At 42.2% G+C, this 17,295-nt stretch overlaps 1 long non-coding RNA gene across 3 annotated transcripts in view; it reads left to right on the top strand.

The window, feature by feature from the left end:
- Positions 1-263: 263 nt before the first annotated feature.
- LOC306836000 overlaps positions 264-17,295 on the top strand; it is a 139,298-nt gene continuing 122,266 nt past the window's right edge. Inside the window, exons 1-2 of one of the 3 annotated variants that reach the window (XR_013780721.1) lie at positions 264-307; positions 1,483-1,540. This is a non-coding gene — a long non-coding RNA (uncharacterized lncRNA). The other 2 variants (XR_013780722.1, XR_013780723.1) reach the window with 2 other exon arrangements.

Below are 17,295 nucleotides of genomic sequence, written 5' to 3'. Positions count from 1 at the left end.
ACGTCACCCTGCTGCGTTCAAAGACCTTGGTAAATATCAGAATTCCCATAAACACAATATGTATTTTATAGCCGTATCATTTGGGTGTACGTTCCTCGCGTTAGTTATACTAACTAAAAGTCCCATTTAGTTGTAATTTTTTGATACAGAGAGCACGTAGATGCAGTGAGTGATTTAATACCCAGTCTATGTTTAGAGACTTACAGACGATTGTGATTATTACATGATACATTTGAACGTCGCATCAAATCGCAAAGATGCGTCACTTCTCCTGCTTAATTCTTTTTTCTACCGCTCACCTGCTCAGGTAAGCTTTGCTTTGCACGTTGCTCTTTAAAACGATAAGTTGAAACACCGAATGAAAGCTGACCGAGCGACGAATAATTACAACATTATTAAATGGGTCTGTTCACAGCCAAGGCTTATCTTGCTATAAAGCCTGGTAAGATAAGCAGTCTGAACAATGTATTCCCTTTGCCAATAACATTTCAATTATGTGAAAAAAAAGATGAGCATTAAGGCTAATTCCACATATTCATGCTATATTTTCTAAGACGTCTCTATATTATGTATTTCTGTTCTTTTTTTTCTTTATAGATTTTTTAGATTCAAATAAGATGTCTTTAATGTGTAAAGTTTAACGCTGGATATTGAAACGTACTGCCATCCTTACTTGATATTTTTTCACTTAGTTGAGCAAACAGATAGGAGGATGTTAAACAACTAGCCTATACCTAACATTTAGAGTTACAGGAAGATGTTTAGTCTAAGTCGAAGTCTATGTAGAGCAGAATCAAGGTAAAAGTCGTCAGGTCAGAGAAAGGGCAGAGTGGAGCCAGTGTCCCAAAACAATCATTTGTAATGGAAATCATCCAGTAATATTTCCTCTTCCTCCACTGGATTAGTGAGGTTGGTAAGGACCAAGGATGTACAGTAGGTTTGTGTGTTGATTATCAAACCGTTTCTTTATGTTACTCTAACTGGTAGGCCTGCATCATCACAGTAGACATGGTTCCCCCTCAGAAGAGAATTTCACCTTGATGTAATTTGTTGTGATCAAATGGAAAGCATACATAATCTTTATTTTCTTTATTTTTTATTTTTGCTGTAAACACTGCTATGAAATTCTGTATGATTACACTTTCAGCCATTTTTGGCTCATGTTTTAGATGTCTGTTATACACAGCGCTTTCATTGAGCTGAATTAATCTTCATTTAGAGTTGTTTTCCTTTTAAATTCAAGCCTCATATTCATCGCTCTTATTGCTCTGTTCTTGGTCGCTGTCAACTCATTGTAGTTGCTTAAAGCTTGTGCTGGTCGTGAACTAGTTAATTTTTTTGATGGCACCCATAGCAGTAAGCGATAACTACAGGACGTTTTTGCTTCCTTCGATCCAAACACTTCTGGTACTGGTAGTCTTCAGTTTGTCTTCATCAATCTGACATTTTATTTTTTTTTCTATTTTTCACTTGTTTTCACAGATTCTTCATCTGCAGTCATCAAGCATTAGCACACTCTCTGGCAGACCAACAATTACTGGTAAGAGTTTTTACTGCTTGACACCAAGTTAATGAGAATACAAAGAAAACAAAGAAATATGAATGCTGCAGGCTTGAAAGATTTGGAGCCTCTATCCCCGTCACACTCACTTATTGGGCGATAAAGACAGACTTAACAGATGTTTGTTTTTTTTTAACGGAAAATCTGCAAAAGTACAACTCTGAGACAATAGGCATAACAAACTGTTTTGCACTTTGCTCATAACTGGATTTGAACTGGGTTTGACCTGACCTCCATTGGACTGGGATACAACATAATGGACATGTTAAGATTCTGTCTCATGATTATTGTCAAGTTGCTTTCATGCATCTGCCAAAACCTCCCTCAAAACCAGTTTGGCAAAAATTGCCTCAACATACAGATAATGGAACTCTGGAGATACAGCGAATTCCCATTTTAATCCAATCAAAACATGATTATAACAAAAGCACACTCCAACAATGCACACTTGTCCTTCAGTTTCCTTTTGAGCCCATATTCACTCGTGGAGCTGTGAGGAGAGAATAGGAATGTGTGATTATACTGTACAAGAGCTGGTGAGGGGAGTGTGTCAAAGCGTGCATGCCACACAATGTGCCTGGAGAGATTGATGTTTTTGTCATCCACCTGCTTCAAAGCTGTAAAAAAGCCGGCTGATGCAAATAGAGAAACCTAGCCAGGCAGGCTCACAAACAAAAGAGGGAGAACCTCACTGCTCCTCTTTTTGCACATCTGTTTTGGAGGAATATCTGAGGTTTCCGTTGTGACGCACACTGAGCTCAAATGAACACTGAATCTGAGGCTTGTGTCTGGGAGTGGGTAAGTGTTGAATGCCTCTTTTTGTTCTCGAAGGGAAATGGGAACAATTTAAGGTTTTTTTTTTTTATTATTTATTTATTTTTTTGAATGTGATGCATCAACACAGTGGCTGCGGGAGAGGGAAGCAGCAGCTCTCTTCCCTCCCTCTTTCTCTCTCTCTGTGTCTTTCTCTTTGGCTCGCTCGCTCGTTTCTTGTCATGGAAAGCAAATCTGCAGACGTGCGGCGCGGCCGGCTTTAATGGCATTCCAGTTGCAAAAAAGGGCGTCAAATTGTAGCATCAGAGGATAGCAGAGGGGGCAGACGCATATAGGCGGTGAGCTCTCAGTCGTCTTCTCTCTCCGTCTCTCTCTCTCCCTCTCTCTCTTTCTCTCTCTCTCTCTCTCTCTCTCTGTCTGTCTGACCGCTCTCCCTTCCGCTGCCTCCAGCGCCGGGCTCCGTCTGGGAGAGGAATGATCTATGGTGCTTTGTTTATCACTGGCCATGGTCACTTCTCTGGAATGCAATTGGCTGGAACTACACCGTGTGGGTCCTGCACCCTGCGTCTCGCTCTCTCTCTCTCTTGCTCGCTTTCTCTCTCTCTCTCTTTCTCTTTGAAGCAAGACATGAGCAGGGGTGCTGTGTCCGACGTGCCTTTTTATCTCTCTCTCTTTCTCTCGTCCTTTTTTTTCTCTTCTTCGTTGTGGCGTTTTGCATGTATCTGAATAATAATGGGACATATTGTTCCCTGGACCAATGATTGATTGAATGCATTGACTTTGAATTTGTGCATGCCCAGCTGTAGATTATTTTGTGTTTTGCCCTTTTAGAGAACTACTTTCAACATGTACTTTATCTCTATCTTTTTTTGATGCATTTTCATGTTTAATCTGAATACTACATTGTTTGATTTCTCACCACAATGGGAGGGTGCGGGGCTCTTTATTGTCAGTCATTTTTTATCTCAAGACATGAATTTCAGAAAGGTAGATTGTTCTGTCCTGAAGAGAAAAGCATGTCATTGAATGACGAAACATCTACAATGTGCACATATGTCACACAGAAAATGTACACAGGCAGAATATTGCACTTTCATTCTCTCTGACAGAAAATGAATTTGAAGATCCATCAAAGTCTGGGGGATTGAACATTAGGAAAGATTTTCTTTCTTTCTTTTTCTTCATTAGCTTGCTTCAGATTAACTCCTTTGAAATTACATAACCTTTCCCTTCACTTTTCAATCTTTCCTATAAAATTCAAATTAGACATTCAATTTTTTTCTCATCTATTTATACTCTCTCTTTTTTCATATATATATATATATATATATATATATATATATATATATATATATATATATATATATATTACAATCTCTTCATATGTTGATGTAACAAGGTTTTCCTGTTTATGTTCATTATATACACTACAATATTGTGTTTTTCTACAAGCAGCATCCAGATATCACTTTCCTCTCCCGGTATGTTTCTGGATGACTTTGTGTACTTCTGAGTGTGTGTGAGTGTGTGTTTCCAGATAAGTGTTGGTGGTGTGTCTTAGCCGTGGATTACAGGCCTCACAGATAGGCTTGTATCCAGACTGCTGTCTGACATGAGTTGATGGGATTACAGGGGGGCGGGTTTCTGTCCCTCTACCCCCAGCTCGCCTTGTCCTTCAAAGAGTGGAGGAGCAATAGGTATAGAGTCACTGTGTGTCTGTGTCTGTGTGTGTGTGTGTGTATTCGTACTTATCTTAATATTCAAACTGATTCATCTCTTATTCAAATTAGGCTGTAAAGTACTTTACATTTTTTGGGACTTTATGTACGCCTTCTTCTATGTCGCTGCAGACAGAGGCAAAGTGATCAGGTGATTTCCAAACTCCCATCAAACACAGCAAGCGTACGACACATCTTTTAAAGGTGGATGTAAATATTGGCAGAGGGCAGAAAATCAACTGCAGCAACTCTAAACTTTTAGATGATGGAATAAACTTACGTTCATTCCAGCCTCTCAGGTGAAATGAAGGTTTTACAAACTGCTGAATAAAGCTGAAGCCCTTTGTTGATTAATCAACGGAGAGGAAAATTAGCAGCTTTAGTCAAATTTGTTGAACTGAATACATTTGGGTTCAAGGCGGTTATTTGGCTGTAAAGAAAAAACTGGATTTGTGACTGGTGGTATTTTCTTTTTATTTATAATAAATAAGTGGTAGGTGCATCTTTATTGCTGAATCTGATTATAGTCTCAAAAATCATTGTCATGCTTTTCTCTGTTCATTGTTGTGCGTAAGGTGTCGGTCTTTGCAGCTGTTTCTGTGTTTTTAACCAACATTTCTGGGCCTTCTAAGACTGAGTGTGCAGCACGCTATGTGTACCTTCTAAACTTACTTTGGGCACTTTGTCATTAAGAACACAGAAACTATCCCTCCTATCTACACAAAGACCATACCTGTTACATCTGGAAAATCACCAATAATCTATGGATTGATGCATTCCGGATCATTTCATCATCGAAGCCAGGGGCTCATGTCTGTGAGGCAGAAACTAAACGCGAGGATGTGGATGCAAAGCAAAGTCCACTCGAGCTGATTAGTGTGTGAAGTGTGCTTGTTAGGCATACTGTGAAGTGTGCTTGTTATATATCCAGCCCTCACGCTTGATTACTGCCGCCGCTTCACTACCGACGGTTGTGTACGCAGACACTGCTGGGATCTGCTGTGTCCGGTGACTCATGGAAATATTAGCGGCTCATGTTTGGAACACAAGACATTTCATAGAAAATTAGAAAATAGGGAAAAAAATTGAAGAAGTTTGTGTCGCACATAACTGTAATCTGAATTGTGCTATAATAAAAAAAATAAATTATAAGTGAAGATCCTGTAATGCGCCTAAAAGTCTCCCACCTCATTTAACTTTATTCTCCTCCTCACGTGTCCTTCTGTTCTCGTCTTCTCCCCCTCTTTTGTACTTGGCAAAGCTTTAGTAGTGCCAATTGAATATGTTATTCCATATGCTGTATTATTGGACATGCTCCTCCATAATGCATGCTTTTCGACAAGAATCCCTCTGTAATTGTGCGACTGAATCTAATATGGGTTTGAAATATAATGTGAATATTAAGGGGGAGGAGGGTGAGACCGCCTGCTGTGATTCTCCATCTGGCCTGTGCGCAGTATTGGAATGGACCATCCTCCCTTCCACGCCGAACACAGAATAAGCTTCACTTTAAAGGATCAATGCTTTTATTATTGGAGTCGGTCTCGGTAGTGCCGGCTAATACATTCTGCATTGATCTCTCTTCCCACCCTCCCCAAAACCTTTATTGCCATTCCTTCCAGCGAGGCTCGCATTGAAAAAGATATCTTCGGCCGAATAAAGATTTTACAAAGTGACTGGAGGACAAATAAGCCTATAAACTGGGGTGTTCACATCTTAGTGGGAAGGAAAGACAGGGGAGAATAAGGAGTCGGAGTTGCCAGCAGGCGTTTTGAATATCATTACCAGCTTTGCAGGGAGAAATTGAAATCATAAGCAGGAAGGAAAGTACCTGGTAATTAAAACTGTCTCGCTGCAACGGAGCTTTGATACCTGCTCAAGAAAGTATACGTGAGTGTGTGTCTGCCTGAATGTAGATATTGTGGCTGCACAAATTTTGGTGACATAAAGAAGAGGAGTGTGTTTTGCTCAGGAGGATGTCAAATGATGACGAGCTGCACTGCATGTGTGTGTGTGTGTGTGTGTGTGTGAGTGTGTGTGTGTGTGTGTGAGAGAGAGGGAGAGAGAGAGAGAGATGAAGCAGACATGGATTTGGTTGTGGCTCTATCTCTTTTAACTACTCCTGTTCCTCTAAAGAGACCTGTTTGGGGTGAGCGTTCAGGCGGAGTAGGAGTAATGTGCGTTCAAAGACAGAAACTCATATGCATCAGCGCTCATTATCAAACAGGATTTATTATAACACACTCCACCCTCATGTTGAGACTGTTTGTGATTTTTTCGGTCTGCGGCCTGCGGAGCAGCCACAAACAGTTTGACGCGCTGTATCCAAATCAAACCCTGAAGCATGCGTGCCAGACCCTTATTGAACAAATTTGCGCCAGTGAAGCCAGCAGTTGAGGACATTAATGATCTGGACCCACTGGGGTCTGGTGCTCCGCGCCCACAGGCTAGACGCTCGATCCCCAATCAATAGCTTTTTATTAAAATTGTTTGCGAGGCAACACAAATCCATATTGTTTTGCCTCGGACAGGGGCGCCCATGTGAAATATGTCGGACATATTTCTATATTTTTTCCAGATGAATGCGGAAAATGATTGGTTGATATGCATGAGGAAAAAAACAGAGGGGCAGTGGTTTGGCATTATTGGAATATCCATTTCAACATTGATTTTCATAAGAGATGCATTTGTGATTATCTTATTTTCTCTTCCCTCAACAGGGTTGAATTACATATCATGTTATCCCTGGTATTAAGGCAAAATTAATAACACAAGTAATTATAATACTTATGTCTAATGATATGCTGCGAGGGCCCTATTGATTCAGTGGAGATGCATCTCAGGGAAAAGGCTTGGAGCTTTGCCTGACGACAGGCGCTGCCAGTGAGCTCAGCTCGGCGAGTGGAGTGACAAAATGAGATCAACAGCAGAACACAAGCCTCTATCCACGCTCCACGCTCACAGTGTCATTTTATACTTAAAATCCAATCTGTGGCCAATCATTAAGCTCTGATATCGTATCTCTTTTCACCTGTCTGCTCATTACGTGCCTCACACGTGTAACCCTCGAACGCTAGTTAGTCTAGGCGCTGATTGTATTTGAAGTTTTGAAATATTCAGCAGTGTGTCCCTCCGGTTAATCAGCCATCTTTCTTTATCCTTCTCGAGTCACAGTGGAAGAATTATTTCTTATTTTTTTATAAATAAAAAGTGTGACAGATGTTAAAGCACAAAAAGCTAAAAAATACCAATCACTTCTAAAAATAATGATTCAGATTACCATGGTGTGTTCTTTATGAATCCACCTGCCTAATATCTCAAATAATTTATTACAAGAGATTTCCTGAGAAGTTACACGTCAACAGTTCAGTGGCCAAAAACAGAAAAACCTTTAAAAAAGATTAAAAAAAAAAAAAGAAAAGTGGAATATGATTTTACTCATTACGTTCAGTTTCCACTCATAGAAATTGTTCATCACATCAGGAAACAAACATACAATCACATGTGATTGAATTAAAGTGTGGCTTTCTTATGTCATATGAAAAAAAAAAAAAAAAAACTCTCTTGAGAAAAATATTCAGATGAATTATTTCCTATTTTTTGTTGACATGCGACTCTTGTAGTTTGCATTCAAAATGAGCAATTAACAGATGGACGAGCCGGTTTCAAGAGCTTACTGTGCACTTTAACCCACATTAGACGAAAGCTACAGTGGATTATGGAAAAGCTTGTGAGAAATTCACAAGTTCACAATTCAGTCTCGAAAGTGTAAATTTAAAGTGTTTTTTTTTTTTCATTTACAAGTGAGGAAAAGCAACCGCTTGAAGGAAAAAAAAAACACTTAACAAATCACAATATTCAAAGAAGCTGATCCAATGATGATACATTACGTTATTATTCACTTTGGATGTAATTCTTGGCTACAATAAAACAAGATTCAATCACATATGAGGGTGTGGAGAGGAAACCGATGTCTGACTTCTTTCACAAACGATTGAACTCGTTTGTTGATCATTGATTTGTACACATTTAAACGCAAATCTACACGCGACACTTCCAGAAAGTCAGTTCCATGGTCAAGAGGACATCCGTGCTCGAGGCCTGTTTACGTCATCAGTGTGCCTTCTCCACTTTTATACACGTCGTAATGAGTGCCTTTGACTTCAGTGTTAGTGAAGGTGAAATAAAAAGAAATGTGCCAAACAGTCAGTACGCAGTGAATCCACCGGATAAAAAGACTGTTGTTCAAGCTTGTAGCTGTTTGTTTTTTTTGTGTGCGTGATTCACAGGGAGGCTGTGGAGAACAAAAAGCTTTAGACGTGGTTTCTTTTATGAATGTAAAGTTGAGAGGAAAACACTTCACGCAGTTTGTTGTAGTTACCTTGAATTTCATGCAATTCATTTCTATCTTCAGATTTGATCCACCCCTGATTTATGTGGATTTGTATTCATTATCAACCTGAAATAAATACAATCATGGACATATTTCGTTTATTGACCATTCAGCCTTTTTTTTTGTTCAAAAAGGAGAGAGGACAGGCTGAGTTGTTGCCTTGAGGTTAGAGGTGCAGTTCCTGTCACCAACCAAAAGAGGGCAACATGATGTCAGAATTGTTCCCCCCCCCCCTCCACCCCCCCAAACACCAACACCACTACCAATACCTCTACCACCACCACTACCACCACTGCCTCCTTCCACAGGCAAGTGCAAGCCAGTGAACTGGGAAAGTATGGTGTGTGTGGGGGGGGGGGGGCTGTAGGTGCTGGGTTAAACGTGTAAGTAATAGTAATTTACATTTACGCCTGGAACGGCTTCCCCTGCGCTGTCAGTCTGCAGTTCAAAGCTCTCTTCCACTCTCCTGGCAACAAAGCCAGCCGTCTTGTCACGCGGGCGCCAGATAGCGCAGCGGAGTGGATGAAGTTCTTCACAGTCAAGGTGTCATTATGGAAGACCTTGCCTCGGTTGCTGCGGCAGTCCCGCTTCAAAAAACAAAAAGGGGGGTGTTGGCAGTGCGACGAGGTAGAAGGAGGGGGAAATTAAATATGCCACTCTCCCTTCACTCACTCTTCGTCCTCGCTCACAAGCAGGGACTTCCGGACCCCTGAAAACGTGGCTCTGGGCCTCAGCCAAGGACGCTCACATGCAGAACAGCTTCATGGCGCTGAGTCGATTTTGAGATTTCATTTTGATTTGACAGATAGGCATTTGCTTTCACTTTGTAACCGTTTTCCATCCTCTGCCCTTTGATGAGGCTCAGCACTGTGGCCGAGGCTTATTCAAAGGAGCACCGAGGGCAGAAATGGTTCACATGTTAACGGATACCTTTTGCCACCTCTTGTTTTTGGGGTGCAAAAAACCCTGCAGCCCATTTGTCCTATGATGTGACAGCACTGACGATAGGATGACAGATGTCTCCGCAGCTCACCCCCTCGTTGCCAACCACCACCACCGTCCCCAGCATACCCCACCTCCTTCCCACACACACGCTGAAACAGTTTGCCCCCGTTCGGCTGGGAGTCGACCGCACAGCACAGCTGCATTGCTCCAGTGTGCCTGCCCCTCCAACCTTGCCCACCCCCCTCTCTGGAAACCTTCGGCTTTCTTCCTCCCCTCTGGAGGAGAGAGTGATAGGCCTCTTTGGCACAGCGCTGCCTCTTTGTTCCCTGCCAGGTCGGCTGCAGGAGGCAGGGTCAGCTGTAATTCTTCTTCTGGCCAGTAGAGGGCGACATGCCATGCTCCTAAGAGGAGCGCCAGGCCTACAGGAGAAGCAGGAGAGCCTTGGCGTTGACATTTATACTTCCTATTCAAACCAACTGCTTATATCCAACACTTGAGTATTTCTTAGTAGTTATTAATAGACACAAGGCCTAATTATGTGTTGTAATTGGTTTTACATGCATACACAACATTGTAGTGGTAATAACTATAATGCATAATGCTGCAGCTCTGCCTGGAGAACAATTCAATTACACTGGACATGCAGAACAATTAGGGTTGAGGAATTCAGATGGAAGTGCCTCGTATGTGTGCATAGAAAAAGATCAGACTCAACTGTCTGAATAATCGATTAGTCGATCAACAGACAGTTAATGAGGCGGTTTGATCACAGACCAATCAGATGAAAGGACATGAAAACGGCTGGAGCTGATTATTTATGATGTATCGATTTTTAAAACAATGATAAAAAAGTAGTCTCGGTCTTTGTTAAAAAAAAAAAAAAAGGCTTTAATTATTACCTCCAAAATGTGCAGAAGGGCGTACAGAAGTGGACTGAGCCCAGTGCTTTTTTGTCCTCAGAATACACACATTAGGGGCACAGATGGATCAGTGGTTGTAGTCCTCGAAGCGGGCGGTCCAGGTTCAAATCCGACCTCTGTAGACTTACAAAATAAAAGCCCTAATTCTCTTCCGTATGGGGCTACCATTCTTCTTTGTGTGTGTGTGTGTGTGTGTGTGTGTTGAGATTTATTTGTCATTAGCTCATGTGCGGTTTTATCGATGTGTTTCTGTCATCTTGTTTGTCATTATTGAAAAAACATTTCAATCTTTTTTTTTTTTTTTTTACCGATAAAGTTTTTGTAGTTTAAGTGAATTTTAAAGTAAAAATGCTGAACTTCATTTTTTTTAATAACATTTTGCCTTGGAAGCGGTGCTGCTCTTCTTTGTTTTCGACTAAAATTAATGATATCATCTCTGAGTTTTAAAGTAATTCATGAAGTCGACTTTATTTCTAAAGACCTTTAAACATGCCGAGTGCTTTACATCCACAAAGTTTACACACAGAAATGAGAGACACACAAAACATCGAATCCTGCAATGACCAGGGACGATTACTGGTACTGTAAAACTCTGATCATTCACAGCATGTCTAAACATGCACATCCAAACAACTGTTATGTAAAAGACTGAACAGAGTCAGCAAGACGTATCGATCATTTAACCCTTGATTACATTCAAGCACTTTGAGCACGTTACTGTTGGCTGTTGGAACATTTTAGATTTTTGTAAACATCTTCAAAATGTCAAAATATATCAAAGTGCATCAAATGAGTTGATAATATGTGAAATGATCAGCTGTAGCCTTACAGAGAGGACGCTCAGGACTCGGTGTTTAGACTTGAAGCTTGTAAACATCATTGGGATTCTGAGCGATTTGATGTTTCACAGAAAAGCCAGACAGTCTCACTTCACTCTGCTTCAAAATACATGCATTGTTGTTGTGTTGTTGTTTTTTTTGTGCAGCTCACTACTCCATCCACACTATTGGCCTCCTCTCCCGTAATATTCCTAATCCCACGCACACCACACAGGCACCAGCAGGTGCGTTAATGCTCACTGTATGTAAAACTAACTCCTTCTTTTTGTGAAAACACTTGAAACAAACAAACTCATTAGAAATACACATCCCGCTCTGTTTTTCCCTCATTGTGATATTTTATCTAGGCTAATGCCGCATGGATATTCAGCGACTTCTGCTGAAGTCGTCATTTCGCTTCGCCAACATCGACTGCGCGCGTGCATATTTATTATTGCTGCCTTGATTCCGTCTTGCCAGGTTTTTGTAGAACATTTAGCTAATTGATTATCACATACCTTGTCCTTATCAGCAAACCGTTATTTTGTAAATGAATATTCAAGAGCGATTTCTCCTCTCTTCGCCTTTGTAGTACATTATTTGTGGACAAAATATGCAAACAGAGAGAAAGGCAGCTTGCTTTTCTGCCTCACTGCCTAATTACATTTTGCGCTTGCACCTATACAGAGAAGCGTTGTGTATTTATAGCGGAGGAGAATGAATTCACACACTCCCCCGGCTGCAATCGTATGCCAGGCATCTGCTTATGAAGTGGCTCTTTCTCCGGGATGGTTCTGCAACCGCTCACCCCCCCTCCTCCTCACCTTCTACAAGAGGAAAAAGAGAGATGGGAGAAAGAGAGAAAGAAGAGGGGGAAAAAGGAGCTTAATCGCTCCTGTCTCTCCCCACACACACACACACACACACACACACACACACACACACACACACACACACACACACACACACACACACACAAACCCCTCCAAAAAAATCCACCGACTGGCTCATCTTCTGTGTGATCAATTTGACTTGTTTATGTTTATGCGCCGTCGTTCTTGTCGTCGTCGCCATCTTTGTGAGGATCCCTGTCTGGGGAGAGGAAATGGATGGCGGCGACAGAGAGGAAGAAGAAACACAGGAAAAGGAGGGGATGACAGGTGGAGAAGGAGCGAGGGGATAGGGGGTGGTCAAAGAGTGAAGGATGGAGTGACAGAGGGGATTTGACAGACGGAAAGCAAGGGAGAGGATGTTGGGTGGAGGAGGTTTATCTGAGACATCCCTTGTCATCATATATGTAGATGCCTTTTGAAGTTTGCAGAGTGTTCCTGTGCCTGTAGCCCCCCCCCCTCCCCCACCCCCCCCTCCTTGATTGACTAAAAAACCGAGAGCACCTTACTGCGCCCAGTTAGGCTGCGGCGGCTAATCGTTCTTGGCAGAACATACTCTGCTTTAATTTTAGCCATAATGACAATGAGAGGGGCGAAATGATACTTTAAAGAGAGTGGAGGTAAAAAAGAGAAGAAGAGGGGGGGAATGAAAAGAGTGAAAAAAAAGGGACAGAGAGAAGAGAGGAGCAGAGTGAGGGAGAAGAGAAGCTGTGAAGGTGATTAGTTGTACTGGCGGATCTTGGCGGTGGAGGAGGTTGGAACACTAATCCTTGCTTTGGTTGGAGACATTTTCGCGCAGTAGGTCCCTTCTTCCCGCCCCCTCTCAATTTTAAGCCCCGTGTCAAGCTCAAGCCCTTCTTTTCCACAGCGCTCACTTGCTCTCATTTCCTCTGCCTTCTGGCAAGCCCTGCTATTTATAAGAAAAATCATTTTTCTTTCTCTCTCCCTCTCTCCCTCTCTTTCTCCTTTAATTCTTTCCTGGCGTGTTTGATTTTCTGCCCTGCTTAGAGAAGGTGCCCAGATGAGTGGCAGCCAGCCAGGGCTCGTTTCTTCTCCCGCTCTCCCTCCCTCCCCTCTCTTCTCCACTCGCTTTCCTCCTCATCGTCCCTCACATGTGGCTTTTAACGGGGCTGCCGTGAGCACACAAACACATATCAAATTTACATTGAATAACAGTAGCGGGCTGCCGCTGCTGTATATTGATGACTAGCTCACGTTCGAAGCATTCCTGACGCTTTGCATAACCAGTGTAGCGATGTGAATTGGCCCTCTGCCCAGACAATAAGCCATAGATTTTACAGTATGACATCATTTATCCAGTGCATTATTTGATTGTTTTGGCTGCTTTCTAATTTGATGGATCTCGCCGTTGTCTCTTAAAATCATCAGCATCACTTTTTTTTTTCCAGCTTAATCCATTCAACTGAGGAAAGCAGGAAAAATATATGTATTTAGCACTCGGCTTGCTGGTGGAAGCTTCAGTACAGCTATGACTGTTTCAAATGCACGTATTGAGCTACGTTAATCAGGACAAAATAGCATATATTGTAGCTTTGGCCTGCTTCACTGCATATAAAGAAAACTGCACTTTTCACATTTACATTCATGCCAAACACTGCGGGGCCTGTCAATGCTTAGGCCAGATATCATCCAAACTGCCATTGATTTGTTTGTCCTTTGGCCCTTTTCCATGGTTTGGGAAATGAATCATGGCTTCATTTTTTTGTTGTTCGTCTTGGCATCATCTGTTTAATCCATACACTCCTCGTTTCCATAAATAACAGGGCAGAACTCGGCTTGGACCGGCTTGTAACGCTGAGTGCTTTTGTTCTCAAAAGGATGACAGCAGTGCTCGAGGTGCTCCACACACACACACACGCAAACGCACGCACACGCAAACAATTCTCAACCGCGCTTTGAGAGGTAAATTGAATTTTGAGCACACCAAAAACGTACATTTCTATATCTGCAAGGGGAGAAGTTCACATTCACAAAGTATGCATGGAAACAAAAGAGGAACACATAGATGTTTGAAAAATGGACTAACTCATCAACTGCTGGAAAAAAGGCAGCTTAAAAGGTTCAGGTTACACATGATGTCTCGTAGTATTCATGACCTCTCTACTCTCCATCGTTTCCTGCTCTCTTTCTCCTCTGAAACTGTGGGCAAAATTAATTTCCCCGACCTTTGAATGGCCCGAACTGCATGGGGTCAAATTCCAACGTTCATTACGCTGCTGTTTTATTTCACTATAAAATATGTGCAACTGGATAACGAGAGCTCTGGGAATCCCAGTATAGATTTTTATTTCATGAGCCTGGATAAAAAAAAAAAAGAGAAGAGAATAATTAAAGGAGAATAAACAGCCACATGATCAGATGGGGGGGGGGGGGGGGGGGGGGGGGGGGGGGGGGGGGGGGGTTGAAACGAGAAGTTTAGAACAAGACTAAAGTGATTTTCTAATGTGTACTGTGTGTGTGTGTGGGGGGGGGGGATAGATGCAACATATGGAGTTCTTGTGATGGTAGAGGTTGTCATTAAATGATCTGTATGTGTCTTTGTGTACGTGCTTGAATGTAAATGCAGAGGCACACATGTGCAAACAGTTTGCATGCGTGCACTCCAGATTCTTTTTGAAAATCTCATTACCTGCGAGCTTTGAAGCTGTTTCAGCAGCAGGGATTTCTCTGTAATCTCTTTTTAATTTGGAGCTAGCTGCTATAAATCAACCTTAAACTTAAATTCTTCCTCCTTATTTTCCTGGGCGGGGGTTGGTGTATTGTATGCATTTTTTTTTTTTTAGAGGTTGGTTATTCGGTAATGCACACCAACGCAATTGTGCCAGGTGTGTACCATAGACGTAAACACTGTGTAAGCACGATAATTGTGCCACTTAGCAAGCAAAGCTGTGTGGGTTTACCTCCAAATAACCTTCCTCAGCCATGGAACCTGTGGCCAACAGCTGCCAAGTAGCAGTGTCAGGACATAGAGCTCTGTATTTAATATGTTGTAGGTGGGGAGAATCAAATCTCGCAATGTTTAGCCTTAAAGATAAAGAAAGGCGGATTGGATCTTTGGATAACCTTGCACATATGTTTTCAGTGACGCATGAGCTGCTCTTAAGGTAGAATAACAACCATCAGTGATTGAACCTTGGAACAAGAGTGAAAAGTTAGCTTATGGATGCTTTTTAATGGCAGGTGAGAAACTGTTTCTTTCATGGTTAGTTATGTCAGAGAGTCATCCAGCCAAATTTACTGGACTGGAATGTTAGCTAATGGACACTCTTCAATGGCCAACGGGGACTGTAACGACAACAACAACTCACATGGTAGCATTGAACCTAAAAAAAAAATAAAAAATCAAGTCAAGATTTTCTCAGCAGTAGAGTGCAACCTTTTTGTTCATCTGGCTTTTTTAAAAGCGATGTTTGCGTAGAGTCTGCAACAGTGCAGGATTTAAGGAGGTGTGAGGACTGTACATTTGATATACTAAGAACCCAACACCTTTTAATACATTATAACTGTATCTATAACTATACAATATAGATGTAACTGTATTCAGGAACCATGTTCAATGAACACTAGGCTCTCGCTTCAAACATGTTAATAAAGCTTTAGAGAAGAAGCTGCCTCGTAGAAAGAGCCACAAACATCCGATTTGAGCACAAATCCACTTCATCCATCTCAGTTGGAAGTTGAAACATCCTTTTTTCGCCATTCCTGTTTCTTTTCAGCTTTCTCCATAGAGTCTGTTAGTATAGCTTCCAAGCAAGATGGCGGATGTTACATTACAATTCTGGGAGTGAGGTCCACTCAAATCGTGATTGACACACTGTACTGCATCATCCATTTTGATTACAGTAAGTGTAAGACTCTTACATCATTAGGAGCGTTGCTGATCTGACTGACGGGGGAGCGGGCTGCAGCTGTTGGTCAGAAGGCTAAAGGCCTGCCTTCGCCCCAAAAGTGAGTTGAGTCAACCTACAAATTCAACTTATGTTACCTTCCAAAAAAAGAGACAACAACTTCATATGAGAGGTCATTGTCACTCGTATCGAAGAGTAGACACTTGAAAGTTTGTTTGACCCGTCCATCGTCCCCAGCTGCCCGCCTTACTTCACTCTTCATTCTCCAAAATATGACTGCAACAGCACAAGTTCACAAGAAAACACTCTAGAAGACTTTCTGGTTCCTCAAAGAAGGCCCAACTTTCCAAGCTGCTGTATTTGTTTAATCAGAAGTGAAAAAGGGCCACACTTCACGTGCAGGATCTGTCACCTACAGCTGAATCGTTATGAATATGATCTTTGAGGCACAAAAGAAGGCATACAGGTACACCCATCTCATCACAATTCCCTCAAAGTCCTGATCAAGAAAATCCCTTCATATTTATCAGAATGTCAGTCTCACCAGACAGTAATGGACTCCTTAAGTGTCAGATGCAGCTTGATTGATAACCTCGCTGGTCCAGAAACTGCAAATTGTCCCTCTCCTCAAGTTACTTTACACGTCCAAAAAAAGGGAAGAAAGTCTCCCCTAATGCTCTCACCTTTGAGCAGCTCTTAATGGTGCAAAGTGAATAATGTGCTCAGCCAAAAAAAAAAAAAAAAAAAACTCATCAGATCCATGATTCTTAAAAAAAAATGTTTTTTGGGGACGTTGACCACTGGACTCTTAAAGTCACCGTCTGGCGTTGTCCTTGCCAGCCGCCAGACTCCATCAAGTCAGCCCGACAGCTCGGGCCGGAACAGTGCCGGACGATAAATGGAGTGAAAGTTTTAGAGCTGCGTGTCAAAGGAGGTGAATGGGAGACGGAGGCACAAAGTGGAGGAGGAGGAGGAGGAGAGGGTGAGGAAGGGGAGTCAGTCTTCATCTTTTAATGGCAGCGAATGTGTGTGGAGAGGACGCTGGAGGAGGAAGAAGGTGGAGGGGGAGAGAGGGAGCGAGGGAGCGAGCGAGCGTTTAGTTCTGATAGATATTGATAGAGATTGTAATGAATGTGGTGAGGGCATGGCACCCTAAAGCGCTGCAGTGGTAATGCAGGGTGACAGTGTATTTGTACTAATAACCCTTAAAAGTGGTGATAAAATACTCCACTCCCCCTACTGGAGCTGCTGATGGATGTGCTGGGAGTGATTAAACCGCATTAGGCTGCGGGTCCACTTACCCTGAGTCGGTGTGTGTCACTGTGTGTGCGTGCGTGTGTGTGTGTGACTGTGTGTGTGTGAGGGAGGTAAGTCTGAATGTCTTACACCACTCCCCTCAGGGATCAG

The sequence above is a fragment of the Symphodus melops genome (assembly GCF_947650265.1).
Source record: "Symphodus melops genome assembly, chromosome: 15".
NCBI lineage: Eukaryota > Metazoa > Chordata > Actinopteri > Labriformes > Labridae > Symphodus > Symphodus melops.
Note: the sequence above shows the minus strand (reverse complement) of the source record. Positions and strands in the feature narration are given on the sequence as shown.